The sequence below is a fragment of the Chenopodium quinoa genome, unplaced genomic scaffold (genome assembly GCF_001683475.1).
Source record: "Chenopodium quinoa cultivar QQ74 unplaced genomic scaffold, ASM168347v1, whole genome shotgun sequence".
NCBI classification, from domain to species: domain Eukaryota; kingdom Viridiplantae; phylum Streptophyta; class Magnoliopsida; order Caryophyllales; family Amaranthaceae; genus Chenopodium; species Chenopodium quinoa.
The window spans coordinates 8894-16076 of NW_018742620.1; the positions used below are offsets into that span (position 1 = coordinate 8894).

Consider the following 7183-nt stretch of genomic DNA (forward strand, 5'->3'; position numbering starts at 1 on the left):
GAATGTCTTCTTCCAACCATTTGTAATTAGGACTGATTAAAGGGTCCCCACGTCTTTACAATTCTACCCAGATCGCCAGCTAACTTGCAAGTTGTAACCCACTTCACAATTTTTGATTTTCTTTTTATTTCTGGGTTCATTGGGGCAAAACGTCGAACACCTTGTATTCAAGTTCATTTTTGTTGAAAATATTGAAACCCCAGTTGAAAAAAAGGGAATTTGAGGCGTAAAATGGCGGATTTTGGTTAAGCAGATCTTAACAAGGCCAATTCAATTAGCAGACCAGATAATAAAGGCAGCAGAGGATGCTGCTTTGTTTAAGCAGGGAGTGTCTGGAGTTAAAGTCAAAGACCTCCAAACTCTCCGACCTGCTTCGTCAGGCCGCTCGGTCGAGTTCCGACCTGTATGAGCGGCCTACTCGTCGGATCATCGACGATACGAATCAGGTGCTTGAGAAGGCCTTGACCGTTGCACAAAAGTGCCGGGCCAACGGCCTTCTCAAGCGAGCCTTCACCATCATCCCCGCAGCCGCCTTCCGAAAGATGTTCGGTCAATTGGAGAACTCTATCGGAGACGTCTCGTGGCTCCTCCGTGTTTCCGGAGGAGCCGGGGATGATGATGGAGGTGTCGGGGGATACCTCGGTCTTCCCCGATCGCTGCCAACGAGCCTATCCTCTATCTCATTTGGGAGCAGATCTCTATTCTATCGATAGGCTCGGTGGATGATCGGGCTGACGCTGCCGCCTCTTTTGGTATCGTTAGCCCGAGACAATGATCGTTATGGTAAGCTGATTATTGAAGAGGGTGGTGTTGTCCCTCTATTGAAGTTGTTAAAGGAGGGAAAGACATTGGAAGGTCAAGAGAACGCGGCTCGAGCCCTCGGGTTATTGGGCCGAGACCCTGAGAGTGTTGAGGCAATGGTTCTATCTGGGGTTTGTTTAGTTTTTGCCAAAATTCTTAAGGAAGGACCTATGAAGGTGCAGGCTATGGTGGCGTGGGCGGTTTCGGAAGTTGGCTCGGCATTATTCAAAGTGCCAGGACATTTTCTTCCAGCACAATGCTGTGCGGTTGTTGGTTGGGCATCTTGCATTTGAGACAATTCAAGAGCATAGCAAGTATGTAGTTTTGACCACCAAGTCTATCACTGGTGCTGCTTCTATTCACAATGCCGCGGTTGCTATGGCTGCGGCTGCAAATGCTAATCAGAGCAATGTTGTCAAAGTGAAGGTGCCGGAAGATGAGGAAAAGACTCAGATCGCGCATCCGATGGCTAGGAGTGCTAGTCCTAGTAGGCTGCATAATTTGGTTGCTACGGCTACTGCACAAGCTAAGGCCAAGACAAATCCTCCTGTTGCTGTTGCTGCCCCACAACTCAATGGCAGCAGCAATATGAATGCGAATGGAAATGGGAGTAATAGCAATCATCATAATCATAATCATAGTTTTGCTGGGGGTAAGATTAGGGAAAGAGAAATGGAGGATCCAGCAGTCAAGGCTAACTTGAAGGCAATGGCGGCGAAAGCCCTATGGCATCTTGCTCAAGGGAATTCCGCCATCTGCAAGAGCATCTGTGAGTCCGCGGGCATTGCTTTGTTTTGCTGTTCTATTAGAGAAGGGAACGCCTGAAATTCAATACAACTCTGCAATGGCGGTGATGGAGATCACCGCCGTTGCTGAGAGGGATGCTGATCTTAGAAGGTCAGCATTTAAGCCTAGTTCTCCTGCCTGCAAGGCTGTGGTTGATCAATTGTTGAAGGTCATTGAAAAGGGTGATTCAGACCTCCTTATTCCTTGTCTTAGTGCAATTGGTAATCTTGCTAGGACTTTTTAGGGCCACTGAAACCCGGATGATCGGACCATTGGTACTGCTGCTAGACGAGCGTGAGCCAGAGGTGGAAAGGGCAGCTGTGATTGCCCTTACCAAATTTGCAGGCAGCGAAAATTACCTGCGTGTGGATCACTCCAAGGCCATACTTGCTGCAGGTGGAATCAAGCATTTGATACAGCTGGTGTATTTTGGAGAACAACAGATAGTGCAAATCCCAGCATTGGAGCTGCTGTCTTACATTGCACTGCATGTGCCCGATAGCGAGGAGTTGGCTCGAAACGAGGTCCTTACTGTCTTGGACTGGGCATCAAAACAGGCTCACATGGTGCAAGATGAATCTAGAGAGACTTTGTTGCTAGAAGCTAAGAGCAGGCTGGAACTCTACCAAACAAGAGGCACAAGGTGAAGAGTAAAAAATTTAAATCGCGTATTTTCCGAATCAAGAGTAATTATTAAACACCCTACCCCGACTCCCTCAAATGGTGAATAGCTCATTCGTTTGTGTATCCATCTAAATTGATTTCTCATAAATATTTCATTTTCACCTCAAATTTTTTTTTGATGATAGCATTAATTTGTAATTTTGTTATCATTTAATGTGTATTGTAAATACGAATTAGTTGCAAAAGTTCATCAACAATGACAAAAGTCCTTTGATTTTGAGCAATGGTTTTTGTTTTATTCAGTTAAAGAGATTCTCATTTGGGGTTTATTCTTGTATAATGTTAGGTAGGAAATTTGTTGAAAATTGACAGAATAATTAGGAGGTGGGGATATGATATTGTGAATTTGTGATTATTGTCTGATGTTTGTTCATACTGTAGAATAATATATTTAATGTGGCCCAATATGAACATGGCTTCTGATTTATGACTTATTTTCTCTGGTGTGGTTACATTTCAGAAGACATGGCATACTAATAAAACTACTGTATATTATTGTTAGATTAATAAGAATTGAAAATCTGAGTGATCAGGTCTTTTTCAAAGAGAATTTCTTAAACTTGGAGGTTTATTGTACAGTCACCAATTGCCATCAGACACATACACACGGAAATATACATACGACTATACGAGTACTTGAAATCTCAAGTGTTTTTTATTTCAAAACCACCCTGTGTCTCCAAAACACCTCTTGGCAGTGAAAATGCCACCAAGATTGGCTTAAACCCCAGGGACCGATTTCTTCTTCTCACGAGTACGAAAATGACGACGTTCCATGAGGATTAACAAAAAAAAAAAAATGCCACAAGTTTATTGAAATTCATGCAGAAAAGGCTAAAGAAAAGGAAGTGTTGCGTAATTTCCCGTAGTTAGCAAGAGCCAAACAAAGCTTAACCCATCAAAACAGTGACTGCTAGTGTATGTACCTGGATTTTGCTAAAGTTAGCACATCTTTTGTACAGTACCATTTTTAATCATCTAAAAAAAGCATGTTACCTTTGACCTTTCTATCATTTTACTACTCTAATCATTTTTGCTAGTAAAACTTTTCACAATTATCAGAATTTTTTTACCCAAAATTGTGTTCTTACCAAAAAAAGGGTCATGTGAATTTTCAAGGTGAACATTATGTAAAAAATGAAGGTGATGATACATTTACTGGGATTACTGTAATCCCATGTGAGTGAGATAAGCTCAACCAACCAGCTACAACTGTATTACCTTCCTCCTTTGTCTTCTAGAAGCATCATGTCATACTAATTGACCTTTCAGTATAAATACTCGTGGATACGAATCATACAAGTATACAACCCATATTTAATATAATTTAATTTTGCTAAAATGATTGAGTTGAAATAAACTTATTTTGGTAAATTGATTTTATTGAAATGAACTAATATTAATTTTGTTAAAATGCTTGTCAAAAACAACAACAACAACAAAAAAAATTGCTAAAATGATCAAATTGAAATGAATCAAAGTAGATTTAATTTTGTTAAATTGAATTAGACTAAAATGAACAACATACAAATTGCTAAATTTGATTAGATTGAAAAGATACACACCCTATCATTTCCATCCTAAAATAAAATGATGGTGACCGTTTGCTTAAACCCCACCCGCTATTAATGTTATCATATTTTTTCTCAAGTGGACAAACACCAACCTTAATTTAATGAACTTTATCAAACTAGGATGTGTGGGTTTCACAACCAAAATTTAGTCTTAGCCTATATAAAAACAATGGTTGATTCAAACATCTTACCTTTGTTGTTTGATGCTTCATAATAGGAAGTACTATGGGTTTACATAAAGTTGTTTTTTTCCAAAATGTAATGATATATGGAATTAGACTAATGAGAATCACACAATCTCACATGATATTACAACCTTCCTATCAAGTTTCCACAATATTGGAATAATCCCAATCACGTACTTTTAATTCAATTGATTAATAATGTACTTACATGCAAGGATAAATTTGACCATAATTTTCTTAGAAAATATATACGTAGCACTTTTCAATACGAATCTAACAATATAGTAATGTATGTAACTTTCATATATTGCTTATTTAAAATAAAAAAAATCAACTATGTATTTGATACCCATAGTAGGTTGAATCCATGCTACAGCCAAAGAGAAATCGGCTTACAAACACCTTAGCATAGAGGCTAATCATCAACAAGCTTAGTAAAACCCACTGCTGTTTGGACAGCATTGAGCAGCAAGTTCTCGTGTCTTGCCATGTTCCTGCAGTACCATATCGACCATGCTAGTGCACACAGTGTCATCAACTCATTACGGTCCAATATACTAGCCAACCAAACCAACCGAGAGCTAAGATAAGACTCCGTAACATCATCTAAAGAATAACTCGAAAACTACTGCAGTCCCAGACTTGCATTTTAAAATAAATATGATCCAAAACAAAATTTTCTCCATTCCAATTAAAATCAACATAAAAAAGAAATATGTTTAATTCTGTCTACTAAGCCCTTTTATACTTGTAATAATAGGGCTATGATCAGATAGGAGAATAGGTAGATTAACAGTAGAAGCATCTGGGAAATCATTTCTCCAATCTAGACTTGCATAGAGGTTATTATATATAAATGTAAAGTAACTATATTAATGGTAACTATATAAAATGCAACTTTAATAAAAATACCCCAATACCCCAAAGTTAAATAAAAATACTACCTTTGTTTTATATAAATAAAAATACTACCTTTGTTTTATATAAATAAAAATACTACCTTTGTTTTATATTATTTGCAACTTTGAAATATTTTATATCTCACATACAATACCCCAAAGTTACATATGATATATAACGGAGGTAAAAAGATAATTATATCAATGGTGACTACCTTTATATAGAGATGATCATTGAATATAAATATTTACTTTAATCATATTAAAAGTGAATATATCTTAATAGGAGTACGGAGTACATGTTAATGAAAGATCACCCTATAAACCTATGTAAGATTCAAATCTACATCTTTGTGTGTAATGTATACACAATGCGACCAATTGAGCTTATAGGCTTTTAGCACGTAAAACAAAACAACTATATCATATGGAGTACTTCGTAATACTTTACACAAAACCATTTCGGAGCCCCTATTTACGAGCTACGAGTATATAGCCTATGCTCGACCAATCACTATTGCCTTCTTGAGAAACAATTTCTTGCAAGTAATGTTCTGCAAGACCATATTTTTTTTACTAAAATTAGAAAATCCAACTTATGCAAGATTAAACACGGTATACTGCTTTTCCCTAAAAAAAATGGTATACTGCTTTTTGAGGTGCAATGAAGAAAACAAAGTGACATTTGACTCGGCCAATTAATTCATCAAGCTCTAACCATATTTTTTTCTTCTTCCAAAAATCTAACAATAACCAAATGAAATAGCAAATTTAAAACTCAAATTCAACTCATTAATTCTCAAAAATGCAATAATATCTACACTTGAAATACAATTGAAATCAATCTAATAAAAAGTATCAAACATTTCAAATGTAAAAAAACAAAACGCACTCCTCATCAATCAACAAAAGAAAAACGGAGCAAAGATTCATCAATTGCCAGAGCGATCAAAATAAATAAAAAATGAGGAAAAAAAAAATCTGGAAAAAAACCCTCTAAAATTATCAACTATCATTGACAATAAGTTATAATCAGATTTTCATGCTTCACTAATTTGATCGGCAAAATTCAAAATCACACTAAGGAATAAGGATCTCAGTCGCTAAGAACTAACAAGAGAAGAGTTAAACAACTAAAAAACAAATCGATTAACAACAATCAACAAATCGATTTACAACTAGTAAAATAATTAAATAGGCAATTTAACCTAGCCAATTGAAAAAACAAAAATAGAGAAAGAGGCAGAACAACTTACCTTCAACTAAATAATAGATTCTGGAACTTGAATCACATAGATCCAGACAAATTATAGCATATTTAATGACAAAATCGAATCGCATGAAATTCAGGCAAATAAAATTTCAGAAACCTAAGTACCTCAAATCATGCAAAAAAATAGCGAAGTTAACACAAAGAACTCACCTGATAATAGATCGTAGAGCTGAGAAATTGCTGAAAATCAAAGTAATTGAAGCTGGATTTGAAAAAGTAGCATGAAAATTGGGGGAAAAAATCTCGACCGTAAGATCTGATGGGTCAATGGTAGATCACAATCTACGGTTAAGATGTCATGTTTTTTAGTTTTAGCTTAAGGTTGGTTTTCACATGATCCAACTCCTATATATATATAAAGTGCATATAAATAAAACCCGCTAATTTAAGCTAATGAACTGCTAATTCAACCAGTAGCAATTAAATTTATACATACAGACCAAAATCCAGTTAAGCAATCTTACTCTTAATAAAACCGCTAATTTTGTGAACAAGTAAAAATAAAAAGTTGCACTACTTTAAGTTGCTAATGTGTACGGTATGTCCGAAATATTGATAAAATGAAGCGTAATTATGAAATTTGGTCATTTTTTGCGCATTTTCTAAGGAAATTGCTCATCTAAGGAAATTGCTCATCTATATAAAATAAATAAATAAATTTAGAGTTTAAAATAAAAAATGAAATAGGGAAAAAAAAAAAAAAGAGAATTTAATCAAAAGGGGCATTTGTTTTATTGTTTGACCTAGTACTGCAAACGTGAAACATGTCTTCCATAACTCCGGTGTGTGCGTTAAAACATTTTTTCTTTTTTGTTTGTTTTGTTTTTATTATTTTAGGAAGTAAAATATATTTTCCAATCATTCTCTTTTTTTTTTTTTTTTTTTTTTTCAATCCACTAAAAGCTCCAGGTAATCCAAGACAGCACATTGAATCTGGACAATGAGAAAACAACAACGTAATATAAAAAGATGGGTAATTTT

General features: G+C 35.8%; 1 pseudogene; it reads left to right on the forward strand.

Moving 5' to 3' along the window:
• Nucleotides 1–224: 224 nt before the first annotated feature.
• LOC110721711 lies at nucleotides 225–2238 on the forward strand (annotated as a pseudogene).
• Nucleotides 2239–7183: the final 4945 nt, after the last annotated feature.